Raw genomic sequence first — 26,745 nt, forward strand, 5'->3', positions numbered from 1 at the left:
TATAGTGATATGATGTTTAATGTATTCCACATTAAAGAATGACTAATGAAACTAAGGCAGACATTACACTGAGCATGATTATGTGTACATTCCTGTACCCACATACAGAATGACTTTGATTTTGCAAGAATTAAGTTGAGAGCATTATATTGAGATTCCTCCATTATTACCATGGTATGGTTGTTCAAAATTTATTTGATAATAAGGCAAGATACTACACAGCTGTTAATCACAAAGTTTCAGTACCTTACAACAACAATATACTGTACAGTACCTGGTGACAAAATGCTGTACTTCACATGGGCATTTAAAAGTAAAATTGAATGTTAGTGCACCATTTGAGCAATGCTGAATCATATTGACCTCAGTTTACAACGGGTTTTAATATTCATTCATTTGTTGACACATCACATTCTATCAATCCCATCATGGAGAGTACTCAGGAATATTGGATGAATGAAGTTATACATTAAAAGGCAGAAGAACTGCTAGCTACTCCTGCAAAACATATTAACAACAAATTATGACTATCACTAATCTACTCAAACTTATTCATAAAATGCTTTATATTTTAGAATAAAAACAGCTACTTTCAAAAGAGCCACTGCTCTTCTTATACCACTTAGCTGCTGTTATTGTCTAGCACTTCAAAGAAAGCATTGTAACTTTACACAGACCACCATTAGCAGTGTATATGCTGGCAAAATAAGGATGATTCAGACATTAGATTTAGGCAGAGTATACATTCATGAGCCCAAGTATCCATGTATATTGTAGAAGAAGTGACGAATGGGGTATTCTTTCACTTGATGTTGAAATATTTGGGGCTTTCCAATTTCCTCCATAATGCCCACTGGCATGCTTTTATAGACTTTTGTCTCAGTATATAAAACTCCATTCTGAACCCTACAGAGGGACATGTACTCTAAATGGAAATTATTTTTTCTTCTTGTATTGTGGCTGTGAATTGCTGAATTTTTTCTAATTCACTCTTGTTATTAACCACAAATTCCATTATGGAGTACATGTATTCAGACATAAGTGTAAGAACCCTAGGTCCTTGAAGAGGCTTCTGTAAGATGTTTGGTTATCAACTTTACACAGTATTCTTATTGCATGCTTCTGTACAATAAACACTTTTTTTTTAGCTGCAGTTCCCCAGAAGATAATGCCATAGGAGTGAATTGAGTGAGAGTGCTAGAATCTCATTGGTACCTCGACTCTGTGAGAGATATTTTTGAGTGCAAAGCAAACAGAACTGAGCTTTTTGGTTAACTTATACACATACTGGTGCCACCTCAGTTTGTTATCCATTTGGATACCCAGGGACTTCACTCATGGAGCCTCATCCAGTGCATTCCCATTGATCTCTACTTCTGGTACCTATAACACATTTTTATTTGTTTGAAACTGCATAATAGGAGTTTTTGTAAGACAAAAGGGTTAAGGTGTTGGCTGTGAACCAGTTGTAAGCCTTCTCCATTATTCCCCTCACTTTGCATGGGATGGAAGTGTTTGGACTTTTCTATCAATGTACCGGTAGTTGTGTCACCAGTAAACATTACAGTTTTTGAAAAGTCCCCCACTGTCCACAATAAACCCTTTATGTAGACCAAAAGCAGGAGTGGGTCAAGTTCCAAAACTTATGACCCAACATATTTAATGTTTCCACACTCTGAATTTAATCTTATTCCTGTTGTGTCAATAGCTAATGTGACTCTCTGTTTTCTATTATTAAGATATGGCTCCATCCACACAGTTTCCATTGCAAAATTTTATGACCTACGTAGTCAAAGACCTTGGCGAGATCACAGAAAACGCCAACAGGGTAATTTTTGTTGTTTAGTTCTAGTAAAATTGAGATTGTGAGTTCATAAATTGCCAGGCAGAGATATTCGCTATCAGAGTGTGCATGGAGGAGAATCACTGGGGTGCTACAAGGATCACAGAATTACATTCATTCAAACAGGCAAGTAACTCTGGAATCTCTATCAGCCCCTGCAATGAGATGAAAGATCATTGCAGAATGCCGTGAGCGAAGCAACTGGGTAGACCTGTTGTGGATTCCTGTTTGCTTAGAAATTGATAGTAATGAACAAGCCGATAGGCTGGCTAAGGCAGGAGTGATGACTGCATTTCTTGGACCAAATCCTGTCTTAATAGTCACTAAGGCAGTGATAAAATCTAATCTACGTTGCAGTATCAGGATGTAACATGTTAATAACTGACCGTAGGAACTTCAGGAAACACCAGCACATGAAGAGTACAGTGAAGGAGGGCCCTTAGCACAGTCCGTGTGGTATGAGGGTTGAAACATCATCACATTTAATCTTCCAGTGCAAAGCACTGTATGCCAAAAGACATAAAATATTTGTGTCACTAATTCCTGAAGTGATCGTGTCTAATAAAGACACAGTAAAGGGTATCGTCTACTTCTCTCCAAGGGTACTGTCTAGCTTTATAATGGCATGGAGAAAACCTACACATTAAACTTAATTTCTGTGTGGGCAACAGGGGACTAAGACCACTGTTATTTTGTCTCTCTGACTAAATCAAATTGGTTTATTGCATTCTCAATAGAGAAGCCTCTACAGAAGCCAAACTGAGCTGTTGTTAAAAGGATATTCTAAGAAAGCTGGTTCAGAATTCCTTTGTAAGCTAAGAAGTGCAATAGTATCGAAGGAAATTGACGGAGATCCGAAATGTGAAATAATTTGGGTGAAGGTCACGGTTAAAGCAGTCTCAGACATGGTAATTGGATGTCTCTATAGGCCCCCTGGCTCAGCAGGTGTTGTGGCTGAGCACCTGAAGGATAATTTGGAAAATATTTCTAGTAGATTTCCCCACCATGTTACAGTTCTGGGTGGAGATTTTAATTTGCCGGATATAGACTGGGAGACTCAAATGTCCATAATGGATGGCAGGGACAATGAATCCAGTGAAATTTTTTTAAGTGCTTTATCTGAAAACTACCTTGAGCAGTTAAACAGAGAACCGACTAGTGGCGATAACATATTAGACCTTCTGGTGACAAACAGACCCGAACTATTAGAAGCAGTTAATGCAGAACAGGGAATCAGCGATCATAAAGCGGTTACTGCATCAATGATTTCAGCCATAAATAGAAATATTAAAAAGGGTAGGAAGATTTTTCTGTTTAGCAAAAGTGACAAAAAGCAGATTTCAGAGTACCTGAAGGCTCAACACAAAAGTTTTGTCTCGAGTACAGATAGTATTGAGGATCAGTGGACAAAGTTCAAAACCATCGTACAATATGCATTAGATGAGTATGTGCCAAGCAAGATCGTAAGAGATGGAAAGGAGCCACCGTGGTACAACAACCGAGTTAGAAAACTGCTGCGGAAGCAAAGGGAACTTCACAGCAAATATAAACATAGCCAAAGCCTTGCAAACAAACAAAAATTACGCGAAGCGAAATGTAGTGTGAGGAGGGCTATGTGAGAGCCGTTCAATGAATTCGAAATTAATGTTCTATGTACTGACTTGGCAGAAAATCCTAAGAAATTTTGGTCTTACGTCAAAGCGGTAGGTGGATCAAAACAAAATGTCCAGACACTCTGTGACCAAAATGATACTGAAACAGAGGATGACAGACTAGAGGCCGAAATACTAAATGTCTTTTTCCAAAGCTGTTTCACAGAGGAAGACTGCACTGTAGTTCCTTCTCTAGATTGTCGCACAGATGACAAAATGGTAGATATCGAAACAGACGACAGAGGGATAGAGAAACAATTAAAATCGCTCAAAAGAGGAAAGGACGCTGGACCTGATGGGATACCAGTTCTATTTTACACAGAGTACGCGAAGGAACTTGCCCCCCTTCTTGCAGCGGTGTACCGTAGGTCTCTATAAGAGCGTAGCGTTCCAAAGGATTGGAAAAGGGCACAGGTCATCCGCGTTTTCAAGAAGGGACATCGAACAGATGTGCAGAACTATAGACCTATATCTCTAACGTCGATCAGTTGTAGAATTTTGGAACACGTATTATGTTAGAGTATAATGACTTTTCTGGAGACTAGAAATATACTCTGTAGGAATCAGCATGGGTTTCGAAAAAGACGATCGTGTGAATCCCAGCTCGCGCTATTCGTCCACGAGACTCAGAGGGCCACAGACACGGGTTCCCAGGTAGATGCCGTTTTTCTTGACTTCCGCAAGGCGTTCGATACAGTTCCCCACAGTTGTTTAATGAACAAAGTAAGGGCATATGGACTATCAGACCAATTGTGTAATTGGATTGAAGAGTTCCTAGATAACAGAACGCAGCCTGTCATTCTCAATGGAGAGAAGTCTTCCGAAGTAAGAGTGATTTCAGGTGTGGCGCAGGGGAGTGTCTTAGGACCATTGCTATTCACAATATACATAAATGACCTTGTGGATGAAATCGGAAGTTCACTGAGGCTTTTTGCGGATGATGCTGTGGTATATCGAGGGGTTGTAACAATGGAAAATTGTACTGAAATGCAGGAGGATCTGCAGCGAATTGACGCTGGTGCAGGGAATGGCAATTGAATCTCAATGTAGACAAGTGTAATGTGCTGTGAATACATAGAAAGAAAGATCCCTTATCATTTAGCTACAATATAGCAGGTCAGCAACTGGAAGCAGTTAATTCCATAAATTATCTGGGAGTACGCATTAGGAGTGATTTAAAATGGAATGATCGTATAAAGTTGATCGTCGGTAAAGCAGATGCCAGACTGAGATTCATTGGAAGAATCCTAAGGAAATGCAATCCGAAAACAAAGGAAGTAGGTTACAGTACACTTGTTCGTCCACTGCTTGAATACTGCTCAAGCAGTGTGGCATCCGTACCAGATAGGGTTGATAGAAGAGGTCGAGAGGATCCAAAGGAGAGCAGCGCGTTTCATTACAGGATCATTTAGCAATCGCGAAAGCGTTACGGAGATGATAGATAAACTCCAGTGGAAGACTCTGCAGGAGAGACGCTCAGTAGCTCGGTACGGGCTTTTGTTGAAGTTTCGAGAACATACCTTCACCGAGGAGTCAAGCAGTATATTGCTCCCTCCTACGTATATCTTGCGAAGAGATCATGAGGATAAAATCAGAGAGATTAGAGCCCACACAGAGGCATACCGAAAATCCTTCTTTCCACGAACAATACGAGACTGAAATAGAAGGGAGAACCGATAGAGGTACTCAAGGTACCCTCCGCCACACACCGTCAGGTGGCTTGCGGAATATGGATGTAGATGTAGATGAAATACAAATGGATTTAGAAACAAATTATGATTTTCTCTTGCACTGTCTTTCTGTTCTTGTTGGTAATGTTACTACGGAAGTCAAACCAAAGGTGACATCATTAATTTTATGTGCTGTCAATCAGAATCATCTAGGATGAATTCTTTGTTGAAACATCCAGTAACTGCAGCTTTCTAGAATTGTCTACTTCATTTTGTTTCATGCAGTATGTTTATAGCATGTATAGACTTAGAGAAAGCTTCTGACAACATTGCCTCGAATGCTCTCTTTGAAATTCTGAAGGCAGCAGGGGTAAAATACATGGAGTGAGAGATTATTTACAACTTGTGCAGAAACCAGATGGCAGTTAAAAGCATTGAGCAGCATGAAAGGGAAGCAATGATTGAAAAGGGAGTGAGGCAGGGTTGTACCCTATTCCAGATGTTATTCTATCTGTACACTGGACAAGCAGTATGGGAAACAAAAAACAAAAAAAAACAAAAAAAAAATTGGAGCAATAATTAATGTTCCCGGAAAAGAAATTACAATTTTTGGTGTTTGTCAATGACACTGTAATTCTGTTAGAGACAGCAGAGGACTTGTAGGAGCAGTGAAACAGAATGGATAGTGTCTTGAAAGCAGGATATAAGATGAATGTCAACAAATGCAAGACAAGGATAATGGAATGTAGTTGAAGCAAATCAGGTGATGCTGAGAGGATTAAATTAGGAAATGAGATACTTTAACTAGTAGATGAGTTCTGCTATTTGGGCAGCAAAATTACTTATGATGGCCGATATAAAATGTAGACTGGCAATGGCAGGAAAAGCATTTCTGAAGAACAGAAATTTGTCAATGTCAAATATAGATTTAAGTGCAAATGCATAAAACTGTAACCAGTCACTTTGTTGAGTAGTAATTTATTATTCCATGAACTGGTTTTCGGACCTTTTCAGGTTTATCTTCAGATGGTTTTCTGGAAGTTACATGCCTTTTTCTAGCACAACACTGGGTGCCAGCTTGCGACAGTATGGGCAGCTTTTTTCTGTTAGTGTCCATCTGCCTGCTTCCATTTTGATGTACCAACTGGCCATCAAAATGGAAGCAGGCATTTGAACACTAACAGAAAAAAATCCATCCATACTGTTGCAAGCCAGCACCCAGCATTATGCCCGAAATAGATATGTAACTTCTGGAAAACCATGTGAAGATGGACCTAAAAAGGTTCGAAAACCGGTTCATGGAATATATGTAATGGATAAGCTGAATAAATTGAAGTGTTAGTAAGTCTTTTCTGAAGGTATTTGTCTGGACTGTAGCCATTTATGGAAGTGAACTGTGGACGAGAAACGGTTTACGCCAGAAGAGTATAGAAGCATTTGAAATGTGGTGCTGCATAAGAAAGCTGAAGATTAGATGGGTAGATCAAATAGCTAATGAGGAGGTGCTGAATAGAAGTGATGAGAAAAGAAATCTGTGGCACAACCGGGCTAGAAGGAGGCACCAGTTGATAGAATACATTCTCAGACATCAAGGGATCATGAATTTAAAATTGGAGGGAAGTATGCAGGGTAAAAATAGTAGAGGGAGACCAAGAGATGAACACAGTAAGCAGATTCGCAAGATGTAGGTTGCAGTAGTTATCTGGAGATGAGGTAGCATGGAGAGTGCATCAAACCATTCTTTGGACTCAAGCCCACAAAATTTCTTCTCATTAGAAATTTTTTTATTATAATGCGTTGAACATGTTATTACATTGTTCATGAGTAACTTCACCGAATAAAAATTGGTCTATTAGCTTTCTAGAATTAGATGTTCGGTAACTGGTTAACAGAAAGTCTGAATGATTTCAGGGGCATGAAAAGTATAGATTAATCTTCTATTTTCTCCTCCACTCCCCCTCCTCCTTCTTTTCTCAAACCTTCTTCTGCTGCACTAAAATTTCACTCTTAATGTAACATCGTATCTCCTTATTAATTAATACATTTTTACGCCTGTAACACATTTAAAAAAATACTGTTGTTCAATTTTTAAGTGACGGCTAAGTCATTAAAAAATAACTTAGTAGCTGTGGCTGTACTGGCCACTCACAGACTATGGGCTTGTGCGTTTTCAGCATTGAATAGACACAGAGCGGGTGAGACCGGTCAGAACCGGTCGTTCGCTGGTTGCTTCTTGGCGGCAGATAGAACACTGAAGGCCAAGACAGGTGCGTGCGTCTTTTGTTTACTGTATCACCGGAGCTCACCGCTGGCAGCGCAGTGCTTAAAAATTCCGTTCGATTCTGTTCCACGCACTTCCTATTACAGGCTTAGTAACGGCTGGTGGAACTTTGTGGTGTGCTTCGACTGTTATCTTCAGTCATGGCTATCACGGACGACGATGTTTTCAGCAGCAATTTTTAATAATTACCTGGAAAGTTATAAAATCCCAAAACAATTGATGATTTTCAGCATGTCCTGTGCCCATATTTCACGCGAGGAGGTTGATTTCTACACAACAAACGTCAATCGCTTTTTGCTCGGGATGCTGATTGTTTTTTTGTATTTCAGAGAACACTATAAATCTATCATGCACTTCGTTTACAACTTTCGGAAGTCGAAATCCGATTTCCACTGTCCTGTTTACTTTTAAGGTGAGAACTGATTTTGATTGCCCGATCAAATGTTGGTTTTCTGACCGTCGTTGTTCCACACGAATTTCACTATTTTTCACCGCCACTAGTCCCTGCGTCTCCCGAAAACTTTGTCGACTCGCATGAACGTGGACACTGCCACTCATACCCGACGTCGTGGTGGTAGTGGGGACAGTGTTAAGGGTGGCCAAGATCTCAAGGGAAAGAAAAAATACAGTGTAGGCAGATGTTATGCTGTGTTACGCAGGTTTTTTACACTGAGGCAAATGGAACTTTTTAATGGCTACTTACAAGTCGCCAATCGTCTTTCAAAATTTTAAAAATACTCCATGTCCAAGGCCTAGTTCTCGCCCCCTACAAACTAAGCTCTTGAGCGTGGCTTCTCAGCAGCAAATATGTGGTGTTAAAATCGTAGTCTTAGCTGGTAAGTTTAGAGTTGACGCTGAAAACTGGAACAGTTCTCTCATAATCTCTAGATTTTCGAGAAAGTCTTACACGTTACTTCTACAGTCTATAGAAGATATTTCCGATTTGCCCTTACAGACGCTTACGACGCAGGTGTCAGGTAGATAATTATTTGAATAGGAACCTAGGCTGGGAAATGAACCATGTCCGTAGAGCAAGCACAAAGTCTCAAAATAATGTGTTCCAAACTTCTCCACATCTGCTGCTTGAATGTTCAATTGTAATTTGTTATGACTCGAGTATCTATAGCGTTAATAATCACCCTGCGGATGTGGTAAAATGGTCTGTGTTAATGAAACGACGGAATGCGCAGTAATCGTGGAAGCACGCCTTGCTGCATTTTCCAGTCGTGGTTCGTAGGTATTCCACACACCGTCAGGTGGCTTGCGGAGTATGGATGTAGATGTAGATGTATTCTGTTCCGCTGCTGCAATCCCGTTATCTCATATATTGAGGCTCCTGACATTTCTGGCGGTACATTTTGTCTTGCTTCAAAGAGTGTGCTAAAATGTGGATTAAATGCCGCTACCAGTAAATTATGGAAAATCTTGTGCAGGCTGTTTTTTCACTGTTATCCGGTGACCGAAAAACAACTTGTTAGTATTTTACTTATTTACTGACCAGAAAAGTCTCTTGACAGGGGCAGAAGAGAGTTCCTGTAGGTTATTTTAACAAGATGAAACATACCAGCACACCTTATGAGGGTGGTTTGATAACGAATAATGAACGGAACATTTAAAGTTGCGCCTTCATGGCTAGTAAGCTTGATTATTCCAATATTCGTTTAAAGAATTTCGACAATGTCCAGCACACTGTCCATTGTTGACAACCATCTGAATTGGTCAGTGTGTCGAATGCGATTGAAAATGGAGAGGCCGGCCGCGGTGGTCTCGCGGTTCTAGGCGCGCAGTCCGGAACCGTGCGACTGCTACGGTCGCAGGTTCGAATCCTGCCTCGGGCATGGATGTGTGTGATGTCCTTAGGTTAGTTAGGTTTAAGTAGTTCTAGGGGACTGATAACCACAGCAGTTGAGTCCCATAGTGCTCAGAGCCATTTGAACCATTTTGAAAATGGAGAAAACCGAGTTTCGTGCTGAAATTAAACATTTTCATTTGAAGGGTTGGACTGCCGCACAAATCAAAACAGAACTGGATGAAGTTGACGCGGACTCTGCACCAACATTGAAGACCATTTACTTCTGGATTAATGAACTTAAACGTGGTCTGACAAACATCGAAGACGTAACGCCCTCGCCGAATAAAAATTCGTGGGATTACTGAGACTGTAGGCATCTCAGCTGAGCAAGTGGGTAATATCCTGCACTGAGAAATGGCTATGAAGAAGCTGTGTGCGGAGTGGGTGCTGCGATTGCTCACAGTCTATTAAAAAGTGCATCCGACACATTTAACCACAATGTTTGGCGATTTTTAATCGGAATCCGCGAGACTTTTTGCGTCTATTTGTGACTGTTGATGAAACCTGCAGCCTTGATTGTACAAGAGAGTCAAAACGGCAATCAAAACAATGGACAAGGACTAATGAAAGTGTATGAAAGAAGGCAAAGACCATATTGTCAGCTAGTAAGTTGGTCAAAGGTAGAACCATAACTGGAGCCTGTTATTCATCGTTGTGGGACCGTTTGAAACTCGCTTTGGCTGAAAAAACACCAAGATTGGCACCAAAAAGTGTTTTTTTTTACCAAGATAACGCACCATGCCACACATCAGCTATAACAATGGCGAAAGTGCACGAAATGGGCTTTGAATTGTTTCCTCAATCACCCTATTCGCCGACGTAGCCCCAAGTGATTTCCTCCTTGTTCCCTAACTTGTAACTTTCGATTGTTGGGATGAAATTTTCTGCGAAAGTGATACTTGCAGTCAACGAGTATTTTGCAGAGTATTTTTCCGATAGGATGAATAAGCTGGAGGATCGCCGGTCCAAGTGTATATCCCTCAAAGGGGACTATGTCGAGAAATAGGGTGAGTTATTTACGAAACAAACATTCTTTCCTGCTTTTTTAATTAGATCTATCAAATCACCCTCGTATTAATGCAATAAAATCATTGTATAGAAACAATGGTGACCTGCCCCGTCGTTGCACGGGTAGCACTTCGGCTGGATGACTTGTCTGGTGTAGATGCAAGCGCAAAGGGGGGGGGGGGGGGGGGCACCCACTCCCGCCGCTCTCCCCTACTCTCTCAGGGAAAGGAAAAAATATAGCGTAGTCAGGTGTTTTTCTTTCAAGCAAATGATTTAAAAAACGGTATGACGTAACTTTTTAACAAGGTCGAAACTGCAACTTTTTACAGCTACTTACAAGTCACCATTCGTCTTCCAGAATGTAAAAATACTTCATACCTCCAGGTCTAGCCCCCCCCCCCCTCCCTCGCCGTCCCTATTTGAACTATCGTATGGTCGCCCTTGCGTAGAGGTAACTTCGTTTAATTGCACTTTTTTTTTCTTTATTACAGGATTTGGCGAAATATAGACCGCTTAGAATCTAAGACTAAGCTACAATCTTTTTCTTTTTATCTTCCCAGAACTTCTTCATACGTTGAACATCACCATTTAGGTTGTGGTCTTTGTTGTTGGACAGAAAAGTTTTCAGTATTGATCAGTAGCCTGAAATTTTCCCTGGCCTGTACGATGGCCTCTGTGACGCTAAGTTTTGTCAGATCCCTTCTTGTCTCTCTAGCCATCGTGTGGTGTTTTTAATTTCGAAATGAAATTAAAAATTTTCTTCGTCAGCCTCTAGTCATTCATTCTGTAAAACTTTTATCTCATCTCCCTAATTGTGTTTGTGATTGCTTCTGTATAGATCTTCATTTCTTCCCTTCGTCCAGTTGTTACCTTTGTTATTTTGTGGGCCTAAAATTTTTCTGAGATTTTTGTTTCTTTCTTTTTCAGTTCTTACTTCTTCACCTCTTTTATTCAACATTAGACATTCAGATCCGCAAAGTGCTTCCGGTTTAATTACTTTTGCACGCCCCCGGTGGTCAGTGCAACAGAATGCCAATTGTAAGGGTCCAGGTTCGATTCCCGGCTGGGTCGGAGATTTTCTCCGCTCAGGGACTGGGTGTTGTGTTGTCCTAATCATCATCATTTCATCCCCATTGACGCGAAAGTTGCCGAAGTGGGGTTAAATCGAAAGACTTGCACCCGGCTACCGGTCTACCCGGCGGGAGACCCTAGTCACACGACATTTACATTTAGCGTTCAATTTTTGCCTGGAATGATACTGATTTTTTGTTATATTGGCTTTGGGTGAGCTTGTGTGTTAAATCCGTTTTCTTCGCTGTTCCTTTACTTGTGGTATTATCTACTCCATTTCATTGTATCCATTCTCCCAAGTACTAAAACTGATCAACTCTTTTGATGTTTCCGTGCTGTGTTTGTATACATTTTCTTTGTTGTGTTTATGTTCAAGGCATTCCGTTTTGTATTACGATATTTGTAATTTGGTTTTAGCTGCAATTTCATGAGGTGTTTCTAATCATTATCTTTGCACCAGTTTTGTCCTTAGAAACTACCGCAATATTTCACCTCAAATCTGCATCTTCTTAGTCCTAGATGGATTCCTTCGGAGTTTTTCTCTTGCAGACCTTTATCCTACTCTTTCATGACTTTACCTAAAACCAGACTGAATAGAATCGGTGATAGCCCACCACCCTGCCTAATGCATGTGTTAATTCTGAACGAGTCAGAAACTTGTACTAAGAATTTAACTTTTGAAGTTGTGTCTGTGTGTATATGTTCGACTAATTGTCTGGTGGTTTGGCGATACCTGGTTCTTTCAGTGTTGAGAAAGCTGTCTGCACCGGCCGTTGTGGCCGAGCGGTTCTAGTCGCTTCAGTCTGGAACCGCGCGACGGCTACGGTCGGAGGTTCGAATCCTGCCTCGGGCATAGATGTGTGTCATGTCCTTAGGTTAGTTAGGTTTAAGTAGTTCTAAGTTCTTGGGGACTGATGGCCTCAGATGTTAAGTCCCATAGTGCTCAGTGGCATCTGAACCATTTTTGAACGCTGTCTGCCTGTTTACAGAACTGTAGACTTCTTTGAAATCAATGAATGCAACGGTTGTGTTATGATTCCGCATTTTTCTGACCCTGAGGACTGTTTTCAAGTTAAAAATTTGTCCTGGGCCCGATCTATTTTTTGTTTTCTGAATCGCGCCGCGTACTCGCCAATTGTATGTTCTGCTTGATCTTCTATCTTTTTCAGCAGAACTTTGGATATAGGTGACTGGAAACAGACACATGCCTTGGTAATTGTCTGTCTATCCTGTCGCCCTTCTTATGTAGCAGATGGATTATGGCTTATTTACAATTGTCCGTATTCTTTCTTCTCCCAGCAATATTTAATAACCTCGTAAATGATTTCAACTGCCCGCTTCCCTCACAGTTTTCACCGCTCAGCAAATATCCCGTCTTCATCACGAACTCTGTCATTTTTCATCTGGCCAATGTACACTGGCCAGCCGGAACATTATAACTACCGACCTACAATCTACGAGGGTCACTCCAAAAGAAATGCACACAATTTTTTTTTTAAATCCATCTTTTATTCTACATGTTTACAAGTTTTACAGTGTGTAGATACATCCTTTAGGAACAATAATTCCATTTCTCCACATAATTTCCATCCCTCTCAATTGCCTTGCGCCATCTTGGAACCAGCGCCTATATACCTGCACGGTAAAATTCTGGACCAACCTGTTGGAGCCACTGTTTGGCAGCGTGCACAAGGGAGTCATCATCTTCAAACCTTGTTCCACGAAGAGAGTCTTTCAGTTTCCCAAAGAGATGATAGTCACATGAAGCCATGTCAGGACTGTAAGGCGCGTGTTTCAGTGTTGTCCATCCGAGTTTTGTGATAGCTTCCATGGTTTTTTGACTGACATGTGGCCGTGCATCATGACTCAGTCGAGCTTGAAGTTTCTTGTCGTCACATATGCATCAGAATTTATGGTGGTTCCACTTGGCATGATGTCCACAAGCAAGAGTCCTTCGGAATCGAAAAACACCGTAACCATAACTTTTCCCGCAGAAGGTGTGATTTTGAATTTTTTTTTCTTGGGTCAATTTGCATGATGCCACTCCATTGATTGCCTCTTCGTCTCTGGTGAAAAATGATGGAGCCATGTTTCATCACCTGTCACAATTCTTCCAAGAAATTGTTACCTGAAAAGATGTATGTATTACATACCACGTAATTCTTATGTAATTTACGTAATTATAAAATACATTTTAACTACCGGTCGTGGACGCTGAATAGAATACGAAAAGAACGAGAAGTTCAGAGTACAAAAAAGATTTGAAACAGATCTAGAATGGGCGTGCGAAGAGAACAGAACGAACAACAAAAACTCGGTACTGAACTATGAGCAGTCGGCCGTGGAACTGCGACGAGTGGTCGCGCGAAGAAGGACCAGTCCAGCCGAGCTAGACCGAGACCGACACAGACCGGAACGGGACCGAGGCTGGAACGAGACCGGCCGATGTGCCATTCGGGAACAAGGCCGACCATTTCCCGTTCCCGGGAACTATAAATAGAAAGCCACAACTGAAGTGAACTACAAAAGACTGTTCCTTAGAATTCGTTCCTTGCTTGTTCCGTTCGTCTTGGTGAACTGTTCCTTTGGACCCGTTAGTTCGCGAACGACCCATCTCTAACTCCCATGCGATCATGCGCTGTCCTTCCGACCTCGGCTCTTTCCAGAAGCTTCTATGCTGCTGATGACGGACACCACACTACCCTTAAGCCGTCGGCACACGGACCGTGCATCTGAACGTTGAGCGTTGAACGTGCCGAGTTTCTGACGTCATAGCGTGGAATAGCACGTTCGGGAGTCTTTCTGAACGTGCAGAGCAATTTCTGGCATGTCAGATATTCTGAGCGTGCGTCTGAGCGTTGACCAATGAGGTGACACAACGCCACCTACGTCACACGCACGCCGTCTCCCTGTGAGTTGTGAGGCGCCATATTGGCATTCATTTCAAGCCTATATGCATATATGCCGTTTCTGAGCACCAGCAAATTGAGAATCACTGGAAAACCCGTTGTTAACTGTGTGATTCGTTCCAATAAAATAATGAGAAACAACATATTCGTGGCAAAAGAATTATTGTAACTTGCGTATTATGAGAGTAGGCTATTTGAAGGCAGCGACACACTGAAGATCCACCCAAAACCCATTGTTCTTGGTACAATTTGTTATAATTAAATTTCAGTTAGTAACATATCTACGGTTAAGGTTTTCAGCAAGGGGTAGCAAACGTCTTGACAATCCGAAATTTTTTTTCCTAACATTCACGTTTTCATTAGGTTCTGATACTTTATTATTAGTTTAATATAAGTACAGGGTGTTTCAAAAATGACCGGTATATTTGAAACGGCAATAAAAACAAAACGAGCAGCGATAGAAATACACCGTTTGTTGCAATATGCTTGGGACAACAGTACATTTTCAGGCAGACAAACTTTCGAAATTACAGTAGTTACAATTTTCAACAACAGATGGCGCTGCGGTCTGGGAAACTCTATAGTACGATATTTTCCACATATCCACCATGCGTAGCAATAATATGGCGTTGTCTCTGAATGAAATTACCCGAAACCTTTGACAATGTGTCTGGCGGAATGGCTTCACATGCAGATGAGATGTACTGCTTCAGCTGTTCAATTGTTTCTGGATTCTGGCGGTACACCTGGTCTTTCTAGTGTCCCCACAGAAAGAAGTCACAGGGGTTCATGTCAGGCGAATAGAGAGGCCAATCCACGCCGCCTCCTGTATGTTTCGGATAGCCCAAAGCAATCACACGATCAACGAAATATTCATTCAGGAAATTAAAGACGTCGGCCGTGCGATGTGGTCGGGCACCATCTTGCATAAACCACGAGGTGTTCGCAGTGTCATCTAAGGCAGTTTGTACCGCCACAAATTCACGAAGAATGTCCAGATAGCGTGATGCAGTAATCGTTTCGGATCTGAAAAATGGGCCAATGATTCCTTTGGAAGACATGGCGGCCCAGACCAGTACTTTGAGGATGCAGGGACGATGGGACTGCAACATGGGGCTTTTAGGTTCCCCATATGCGCCAGTTCTGTTTATTGACGAAGCCGTCCAGGTAAAAATAAGCTTCGTCAGTAAACCAAATGCTGCCCACATGCATATCGCCGTCATCAATCCTGTGCACTATATCGTTAGCGAATGTCTCTCGTGCAGCAATGGTAGCGGCGCTGAGGGGTTGCCGCGTTTGAATTTTGTATGGATAGAGGTGTAAACTCTGGCGCATGAGACGATACGTGGACGTTGGCGTCATTTGGACCGCAGCTGCAACATGGCGAACGGAAACCCGAGGCCGCTGTTTGATCACCTGCTGCACTAGCTGCGCGTTGCCCTCTGTGGTTGCCGTACGCGGTCGCCCTACCTTTCCAGCACGTTCATCCGTCACGTTCCCAGTCCGTTGAAATTTTTCAAACAGATCCTTTATTGTGTCGCTTTTCGGTCCTTTGGTTACATTAAACCTCCGTTGAAAACTTCGTCTTGTTGCAACAACACTGTGTTCTAGGCGGTGGAATTCCAACACCAGAAAAATCCTCTGTTCTAAGGAATAAACCATGTTGTCTACAGCACACTTGCACGTTGTGAACAGCACACGCTTACAGCAGAAAGACGACGTACAGAATGGCGCACCCACAGACTGCGTTGTCTTCTATATCTTTCACATCACTTGCAGCGCCATCTGTTGTTGAAAATTGTAACTACTGTAATTTCGAAAGTTTGTCCGCCTGAAAATGTACTGTTGTCCCAAGCATATTGCAACAAACGGTATATTTCTATCGCTGCTCTTTTAGTTTTTATTGCCGTTTCAAATATACCGGTCATTTTTGAAACACCCTGTATATACTATAATAGTTGATGTTATGTAAATATATGTTTACCTTTTTTTGAGGGGTAACTTTGTTCGGTTGGCTTAATCTACAGGACAGCTTGCGCTACTTGTATAAAGATATTTTGCTCCTTTTTCTTTTACGCTTCGTAATTCACATGTTGCAAAGATTCTGCTACTGGGTAGGAACAGTGATCAAGTAAGATTGACCTTGGGGTTTTACTAAAATGTGGGAATGATGAAATAATGTTTATCTTATGCAGAGTAGTATTCCAAATTTGTACCGCACTGTTTGTAATAGAACTTTTATAAGCCTGTGTCCGTACTGATTGGACATGGTACTTTCCTTTTCGTGGAGAATGGAGGAAATGTGTATTTTAATAGAGCTAACTTGGGAATTTTACGATCACCCGTTGAGTAAACAGTGTGATTTACAAACTAGAAACACCCCTCACCGCTACGGTCGCAGGTTCGAATCCTGCCTCGGGCATGGATGTGTGTGATGTCCTTAGGTTAGTTAGGTTTAATTAGTTCTAAGTTCTGGGCGACTGATGACCTCAGAAGTTGAGTCGCATAGTGCTCAGAGCCATTTGGACCAAACATCCCTCAGCTGCCGCTGGAGTGCGTTGGGATCGCGTATACCACGTCTGGGCCCACGTACAGTATGCACAAGTCACATCGTGACCGAGCCTTCAGCAGCACGTTGAACTTGGCACGCTCAACGTTAACGTTCGACAGCACGGTCCGTGTGCCGACGGCTTACCACAAAAACCTCCTGCTTCCTAGCGAGCGTCTCTGCTGATGTTAGGTTACTCCTTTACTGGAGCACCTTGTGCACCATTACATCCTTAGCTGTACTTCACGTTACTCATTCGCGACACATACGCGACAGCACGGTCCATCACTGCGAGAAATCTAAAAATATAGAATGAATTTGAGGTTTCTACCGATAGCACTCATTACTTCGTGAGAATAAAAAGCTAGTTGTGTTTCACAAGAATGATATTTAATCCGTGCTGACCGCGTGTCAACAGATCGTTTTCCTAGAGGTAAGTCATAATTTTCGAACACGGCATACATACCTAAATGCTACTGCAAATTGACGACAGTGATATACACTCCTGGAAATGGAAAAAAGAACACATTGACACCGGCGTGTCAGACCCACCACACTTGCTCCGGACACTGCGAGAGGGCTGTACAAGCAATGATCACACGCACGGCACAGCGGACACACCAGGAACCGCGGTGTTCGCCGTCGAATGGCGCTAGCTGCGCAGCATTTGTGCACCGCCGCCGTCAGTGTCAGCCAGTTTGCCGTGGCATACGGAGCTCCATCGCAGCCTTTAACACTGGTAGCATGCCGCGACAGCGTGGACGTGAACCGTATGTGCAGTTGACGGACTTTGAGCGAGGGCGTATAGTGGGCATGCGGGAGGCCGGGTGGACGTACCGCCGAATTGCTCAACACGTGGGGCGTGAGGACTCCACAGTACATCGATGTTGTCGCCAGTGGTCGGCGGAAGGTGCACGTGCCCGTCGACCTGGGACCGGACCGCAGCGACGCACGGATGCACGCCAAGACCGTAGGATCCTACGCAGTGCCGTAGGGGACCGCACCGCCACTTCCCAGCAAATTAGGGACACTGTTGCTCCTGGGGTATCGGCGAGGACCATTCGCAACCGTCTCCATGAAGCTGGGCTACGGTCCCGCACACCGTTAGGCCGTCTTCCGCTCACGCCCCAACATCGTGCAGCCCGCCTCCTGTGGTGTCGCGACAGGCGTGAATGGAGGGACGAATGGAGACGTGTCGTCTTCAGCGATGAGAGTCGCTTCTGCCTTGGTGTCAATGATGGTCGTATGCGTGTTTGGCGCCGTGCAGGTGAGCGCCACAATCAGGACTGCATACGACCGAGGCACACAGGGCCAACACCCGACATCATGGTGTGGGGAGCGATCTCCTACACTGGCCGTACACCACTGGTGATCGTCGAGGGGACACTGAATAGTGCACGGTACATCCAAACCGTCATCGAACCCATCGTTCTACCATTCCTAGACCGGCAAGGGAACTTGCTGTTCCAACAGGACAATGCACGTCCGCATGTATCCCGTGCCACCCAACGTGCTCTAGAAGGTGTAAGTCAACTACCCTGGCCAGCAAGATCTCCGGATCTGTCCCCCATTGAGCATGTTTGGGACTGGATGAAGCGTCGTCTCACGCGGTCTGCACGTCCAGCACGAACGCTGGTCCAACTGAGGCGCCAGGTGGAAATGGCATGGCAAGCCGTTCCACAGGACTACATCCAGCATCTCTACGATCGTCTCCATGGGAGAATAGCAGCCCGCATTGCTGCGAAAGGTGGATATACACTGTACTAGTGCCGACATTGTGCATGCTCTGTTGCCTGTGTCTATGTGCCTGTGGTTCTGTCAGTGTGATCATGTGATGTATCTGACCCCAGGAATGTGTCAATAAAGTTTCCCCTTCCTGGGACAATGAATTCACGGTGTTCTTATTTCAATTTCCAGGAGTGTATTTGTGTAATTCACTGGATTACTCATACTAACTTTCTTGAGTACTGGTGTGATCCGTACCGCTTACCAGACTTTCGGTGCGCATCTTTCGTCGAGCGAGCGTATGTATATAATAGTTAAGTACGGAGCTGTTGTATCAGAATACTCTGAAAGGAATGTAATTGGTATACAGTCTGAACTATAGGACTTGCCTTTATTAAGTGATGTAAGCTGATTTGGTACATCGAGGTTATCTACTCGTAAGTTACTCATGTTGGCAGCAGTTCTTGATGCGAATTCAGGAATATTTATTTCGTCTTGTGCGGTGAAGGAATTTTGGAAAACCGTAATTATTTCCCTCCACTTTAGTGGCACTGCCATCGGTAAAGTTACAATCACAGTGAAGGTTTTGATTGTGTCTTGCCGCTGGTGTGCTTCGCATATGAGCACAATGTCCTTGCATTTTCTGCCAGATTTCGAGACAGAGTTTCGTCGTAGACACTATTAAAAGCATTGAAGTTCGCGCTAAATTTTGGGCTTCTGTAAAACTTCGCCAATCCTGGGGAAGAAGGCGATGTGTAAGAGGAAAGTTTGCTCTTGCATGAAGGTGAACGAAAGGAAACAGCTTAATCTACAAGGACCTCCACACTCTGCACAGGAATCCGAAGGGGTCTTAGATATAGAAGAAGGAATGCGGAGGTGTTTATCTATGATGACCAAAGAATAAGTTGTTCGAGTATTCCTCACGTGAGTCAACGTGATTGTGAGAAATTTAAATTAGTAGGACTGTTTAGGTTTAACTTTCCATGTTCTATGGACATATCAATTGATGGCAATGTTTACAAGTTCAAGGTGGCTTAACATTGTCACGGATATTAACGTTGTCGCAGGAGATGACCATTTTAACCCATGTAAGGAGGATGGTCGCAAACCATAAGATGCGTACTAGAAGCCAGCGTAAATTCCAGGGTAATGATAGTGTTGAAGGAAGCACCAGCTATGAGGCTGGTTCAAAAGAAATTTCAGGGAATTAAAACGATACTTTTTTGATAATCTGCATGATACTCTGTGGAAAGTTAGCATGCCTAGTGTCGATTGAATAAATTAATTTTTAAGATATGTCATCAATTAGATGGGAACTTACTTGAACAAATTACGTTTCAAATGTAATTATGCTAACTAGGGCAAAATCTGATGACGAACTCAGTCGCGGCCTGTAAACGTATGTTCGCTGTTATCTCATAAACGGCTCATTTGCAAACCCCTGTTTAGTGGCACGTTTTTGCTTCTATTATCGTAAACATTTTCCCGTTTCAAAAAAATGGTTCAAATTTCTCTGAGCACTATGGGACTTAACATCTGTGGTCATCTGTCCCCTAGAACTTAGAACTACTGAAACCTAACTAACCTAAGGACATCACACACATCCATGCCCGAGGCAGGATTCGAACCTGCGACCGTAGCAGTCGCGCGGTTCCGGACTGAGCGCCTAGAGCCGCTATACCACCGCGGCCGGCTTTTTCCCGTTTCAGTTTTCGTTACTACGAGGCCTGTTCAGAAAGTAAGCTCCGATTGATTGCCAAATTGAAACCACAGTGAACATCAGAAATGTTTTACTTGTAACAATTAGCTACACCTTTCAGCTACTTCTCTACGTAGTCGCCGTTCTGACTTAGACTTTTGTCATAGCGTTGTACCAACTTTTCAATAGCCTCATCATAGAAGGCAGCCGCCAGTGCTTTCCGCTAATTCTCCACGCTGGCCTACACCTCGTTGTCTGTGTCAAAATGTTGTCTTCAAAGACAGCGGTTCATGTGACCAGAGATGAAACTCAGGGGGAGACAATTGCGGACTGTATTGTGGGTAATCTCACATTTCCATTTGAAAACGATGCAGGAGCATCTTCATTGCCCCTGCAGAATGCGGCTGAGAATTGTCTTGAAGAAGAAACAGCACGACAGTTATGTAATGTTAGCTGCATAGCTTCAGGCGAAATTTCTCACCAGGCCCTCGTACTTGGCGGCAGACACTATTTTCTAGACATCTTTACGCACTCACTGCGAGCTCAGAAATGAGAAGAGCGACGTGATGCTAACTGGGGTTATACTAGAGACACTACCCAACACATCTGTGCAAAGCTTTATCGGATTTTCATAGTCGTTTCCATTTCGCGACCGATCGGAGCTTAGTTTCTGAACGCCCCTCGTAATTATGATACACCCTGTATACAAATTTTTGTTTTGTCGTCTCTGGAGCCCCTCTCGTTGTCAGCATAGGGCCCCAAGCGGTCACTAGTGTCGCTTTTGCCTTAAACTAGTCCTGGCTATACGCATCAGAATGCTTCTCATTAATAGCAGCTACTGAAATGCGGAACAATCACTAACGTAAATGCCTCCGGTTGCTAGTAACCAGAGTGTAAATGCTAGCCTCTCTGTTATGTTGGCCATCGGTAGATAGTGTCCTTCTATTAAATTTCTTCCTTAATAGTAAACGAGAAGCCAGCGGAAAGCATCTACCGACCTATGTACAAAATTTTGGATTAGTTCCAAGGAATGGTGGAGCTGCAATTTAGTGTCAAGTGTTTTATCTCCACGCGTATCACATTTGCGTACGAAATGAGACACCTTAATTCTCCCTCTCCTACGCAATTTTGCTTACTTCGTCAAAAACAGAGCGCCCGCTATACAAAGCTATCCTCTGTGAATATCGGATTTTTGAATCATGGCTCTATGTAGTGTTTTATCCTGTAGCCGGTTATTAGCACCAAGAAACAATAACGCTGCGTTCATAAGCTATGTTCGTTATCTCGTGTTCTGCTCCCTACCTCGCTAGTGTGTAAGTTAGTTCACAGGTGCGTCTGAATGTTAGGGAACACGGAGGAATGCGCTTTCCCCTGTGACAGACTCCACTAGCTCCGGTGTACAGGCGGCTTTACGGTCTTCAGTAAATACATTTTAATAACTGTCTCTGTTTCGAGGGGGTAAATGCGTGCCACCTATCAACAAGTCGGGAAACTACTACAAGAGCAGTAACAGCGTTTGTAGAAAGTATTTTTCTTGTATCATTCTCACTTTTCAATAGTAAGAAGCGAATTCTGCATAACTGATTAAAAGCGAAATGAATTGCTGGTTAATTAAAGTTGTGTTATTGAAGAACAGCGTGCTTGGTTTCGAAATGTAAATAATGTTACCATTGAATGTTGGGATCTTGCAAATTTTACTTTATATACCATAAAGGAGAACGTTAACTACTCGAAGGTACGAGGTTATGGGAGCTGTCAGACTCAACCGTAAGCACAATGGAACATTTCGTACAAGGCTCCTCATAGCGACGATTACCTTCTTTATAGAACCGGGAAAGAAGGTGATAAACATAGAAATGATGCGGCGATGCTGGAAGATTTCAAATAACTGTAGGTTATATACCGAGAAAGATTTCGAAACAAAGTTTTACACTGTAGAATATGTACACATCGCCATAATACAGGGTGTATCAAAAAGAATCATCCGACTTTTAAAAAATCAGTACTATTATGTTATTTGAGACTGTGTGTGAACAACATACTGTTGGAAAGAGCAAAATCTCGAGTTTTACATGGTTCCCGCTAGGTAGCAGCAGTGTGCGACCACTTCAGGTCTAGTAAAAATAGTGTCGGGACAACAGAAAGCAATGAAGGCCCGGGGGGGGGGGAGGTGGACCCCCCCCCCCCGGAAATTGGAAATCCCCCCCCCCCCCGTCAAATTCATATCTATAGTTGTGATGAAACATAAAAATTATCACCTGATCTATTAACTTGTACCCGTTGTGACAAAATTTAAACTACGCCAGCTGCTGTTGCTAACGAAGTTTGGAGTCAACTATGGAGAAGTCGTGATGACATGCAGTTTTTTCAAGCAAAATGAATGTGTAACACAATAGGTGGCGGCTGGGTCCCTATAGTTTGGTTTCGTTACTTATCGCTTCGGTTTGGAACACTTAGCGTCGATTGTTCTGTTTTTACTATTATTGTTATTATTATTATTATTGCCAACACCAACTAATTAGCAGTTGCTGTACAATAAGCGTGCGGTAAAGCTAAGCGTTGCAAGGTGTGTTGGCAACGCCGATTGTGAAATAAGCCAGCCTTTCGTCTCTCATGTCTTCCCTCACTGCACCTCCAATCGGCACAACGTGTAAGCTAATCCCATAGCTACGCAGCCCACCCTCGCTGCGAACCTTATTCTTATCCGCCACTCGTATCTATACTTTATTTGCCCTTAGAATAAACCTGATGTCCCAAAACACGTCCCTGGGTATTGCTACGGAATTGGAAGTAGCATCTGACATCATAAAATATTGTTTTAATTTTTTTATTGCATTACTGGGAATATTTACAAGATTTAGTAGCCATATAGATTTTTCCTAATCGATGAGTGCAAAGCTCAAACCAAATATTTGTGTACACTTGACAAGGATTTTCGCAGTGTCAATGGGGATACACTTTCCACCATGAGTGGGACGTCTGGCAACGCTGCTCTACGAGTATAATCTAAGCTTTCATTGTTGTATAAAAACTCAATGCATTGTTGAAACTGTTGTAAGGTTGTAACAGACAGTCGACAGCTTACTATGGAATTGTGATGTGATTATGTAGTGTACTACGTGCAGTCTTCGTAGGTTTATAACATATAAAAAAGTGTTAGTGGCGAAGTACAATGTCGAAACAACAAACTTTCTTTCCTTTCTAATAAAAGACAGTGTATTGCAAAAGACAAAGACGAGTGTCCTACTGAAAGAAGTGCTAGTAATTGTGACGATGAATTGCGAAGGTCTACCAAGGCTTCAGTTTCCCTTCCACAGTTTTCAAACGATAAATGTGCTATTTCTGGCCCATCCGTAAATTGCAATTCTAAACGAAGTATTGAACGCGAGATTAAGTATCAGCAAAAATGGGAGTGTAAGTACAACTGGATATACTTTGATCACGAGCAGGGTGGGGTTTTCTGCAAACTGTGTGAATTGCATTTAGAAAACGATATCGAAGCTCTACAGAAAACAGGAGGAGTGTTCATTTCTGTACCTTTCACTAAATTTAGAAAAGCTACCGGAAGCACGGGAAAACTAGAAAAGCACACCAACTCAGAAAAACATGCAAGAGCCGTTGCACTTGAAAATTGTATATTACAGGGATTAAACGCTCCAATTCATACACAGATATTTAAACAAAATGAAAATGAAAAAGCTTTAAACCGCCAAGCATTGTCATCGTTAATTCGAAGTCTGTATTTCCTCAGTAAGGAAGAAATACCCCACACAACAAAATATGAGCCTCTAATTCGTAAGGTAGTACTGAAAAGCGATATTAATCTTGAAAAGTGGTTAAAATTTCAGAGCGAAAGGTCCATATATCTTGGTAAGTATACTGCGTCAGAATTGTTGACTTGTTTGGGAGAGTCTTGAGACTTTCAAGATGAAACACTTCACCATGCCAAATATTTTTCATTAATGGCAGACGAATCTACAAATGTTTCCAACCAAAGTGAACTGTCTTTAGTAGTTCGATACGTTGCACCGTCTCCATCATTTGAAGTGAAGGAAAGGTTTTTGTGTCTCGTTGAGTTGAAAAGCACTTCAGCTGAATCCATATTTACAGCAGTTGATACTGAACTAAATAAAAGAAAACTTGCTTACGACAGATTATTATCTTGTTCTTTCGACGATGCTGCTAATTTTAGTGGTTGTATCTCAGGATTCCGCGCTCGGTTGTCAGAGAGGTAGGGCTATAAGCTGCCATACATTCACTGTAGAGCACATGTTTTGTCAATTGCTGCCACCAACTCTAGGAATAAACACCCCATTATAAAACGCACATTACATGTTGTTAAAGACATTTACAAACTTTTTCATGGTTCTTCCAAACGAGAAAATGTTTTGCATGAAATTCAGTGTGCTTTAGAGCAATCTGTTTTAAAAATACCCGAAGCTGTTGACATCCGATGGTTAAGTATGTATCGCACAGTTCATGCTATTTTCCTAACCTACAACTCCATGAGAATGGCATGTGAACATATACACAAGGACGGCGCGGATTTAACAAGTTTGGCTGGAAGAATCTTGTTAGGAATGATGAATACCAATTTCATTGTAGGTTTAGTGATTTTAGACGATAAGTTAAATGCAGTCTCAAACTTATGTAAAGTTTTGCAGAGATAATCACTTAAAATTTCGCAAATCCCTCTACTTGTTTCTGGAACTCTGGAACATTTAAGACACATCGACTGTCATTGTGACTGCGATTGACGAAGTGCAGAAAATGAAACTCTTAATAAAATTAAAAAACTGCAGGAGGACGCAACAGAAGTTAAAGATGTGCTATTTACGAACGTAGAGGAGCAGATTCAAGCTATGAAAAGCGCAAGGAAATTTGTTAAAAGTATGATTGATGAAATTGAGCAATGGTTTGATGAGAAGGCAATAAAAGTGATAGAACTACGTGCATATTTTGAAAGTTTTAAAAAATGTCTAGAGTTTAGTGATAATGATTGTAAAGAACTGTGCTTGATTTTGGGACTTACAAACGTCGACGCTGTTATTGCAGACTTGCGTTCTTTTAGGTACGTTGTTAGTAATAAATTAGACGATACGCCTTCTGGTGTTGCTTCTTTCATTCTGAGAGCCGACATCGGCTACGAAGCGCTACGGACACTCGCTGAATGTGTACTGTGCATTAGCCGGCCGCGGTGGTCTAGCGGTTCTAGGCGCTCAGTCCGGAACCGCGCGACTGCTGCGGTCGCAGGTTCGAATCCTGCCTCGGGCATGGATGTGTGTGATGTCCTTAGGTTAGTTAGGTTTAAGTAGTTCTAAGTTATAGGGGACTGATGACCACAGACGTTAAGTCCCATAGTGCTCAGAGCCATTTTTTTGTACTGTGCATTCCCGTTTCGACTTGCAGTGTGGAAAGGTCATTTAGTACAATGAACAGGGTGATGACAAAATTAAGGTATAGGATGGGTCAGGAAACGCTCCAAGCTTGTACGAAGGTTTCAACTGAAAGGGACGACGAGCCAACAGAAAGTCTTAGTGATGACATCATCAAGAGATATGCTGTAAAAAAGCCTCGACGTATTAGTTTGATGTAAATGTGAGAGTTTTTGCATGCAATAAAATTATTTTATTATTAAATATAACTAACTTAGACGTAGCCTAACAGCTTAGTACTTAACCTACATATTATTTAATTATATGTTAGCTATTCATGAAAAATTTTAAATATTAGTAGCGCTGCTTCGTCTTTAGAACGGTGTCACTTAAATTTTAAGCCTATACCTTTGTCCTCTTCCCCCCCCCCCCCTCCGAGAAGCTATATACCCCCCCCCCCTCCCCGGGGGAAAGTGGCTGTATTCATCACTGACAGAAAGCGTTTTGTTTCCTATGTTTTGCACAGTGCGGGCCAGTAATAACTGTTCAGTGTGACTTCGTACTGGGTATGATGTGGATCCTCCTACAGCATGGAGCATTAGACGATGGCATGAACAATTCTGAGAAACAGGTTATGTGTATAAAGGCAAATCGCTGGGTCGTCCCCCAGTGTCTGACACAGACGTCGAACACATACGCAGAAATTCGTTGGCCTTGCAGTTCGACAGCTCAGCATGCCCCCGATGTCATTCTGGCGTTTGTTGCGTCGACGTTTACACATGAAATCATACCAAATTCAGCTACTGCAAGCTCTTCTCGAAGTTGACAAACAACAAGGTGTGGAGCTCTTTAATTTCGTTCTTGGCAAGACGGAATACAACAGTTTTCTCCCACGCTTAGTGTTTAGTGACAAGACAACATTCCATTTAATTGGAAAGGTAAACCGTCATAACGTGAGAACATGGGGTGCAGAACAACCACATGAAGTTGTACAACAAGAGAGGGGGTCTCCAAAATTTAATGTGTTTTGAGCTGTTTCACGGGAAAAAGGTGTGTGGTCCATTTATCTTTTCGAGAACACAGTTACAGGAAGCACGTATCTCGATATGCTT

This window comes from Schistocerca nitens, chromosome 1 (genome assembly GCF_023898315.1).
Source record: "Schistocerca nitens isolate TAMUIC-IGC-003100 chromosome 1, iqSchNite1.1, whole genome shotgun sequence".
Classification (NCBI taxonomy): domain Eukaryota; kingdom Metazoa; phylum Arthropoda; class Insecta; order Orthoptera; family Acrididae; genus Schistocerca; species Schistocerca nitens.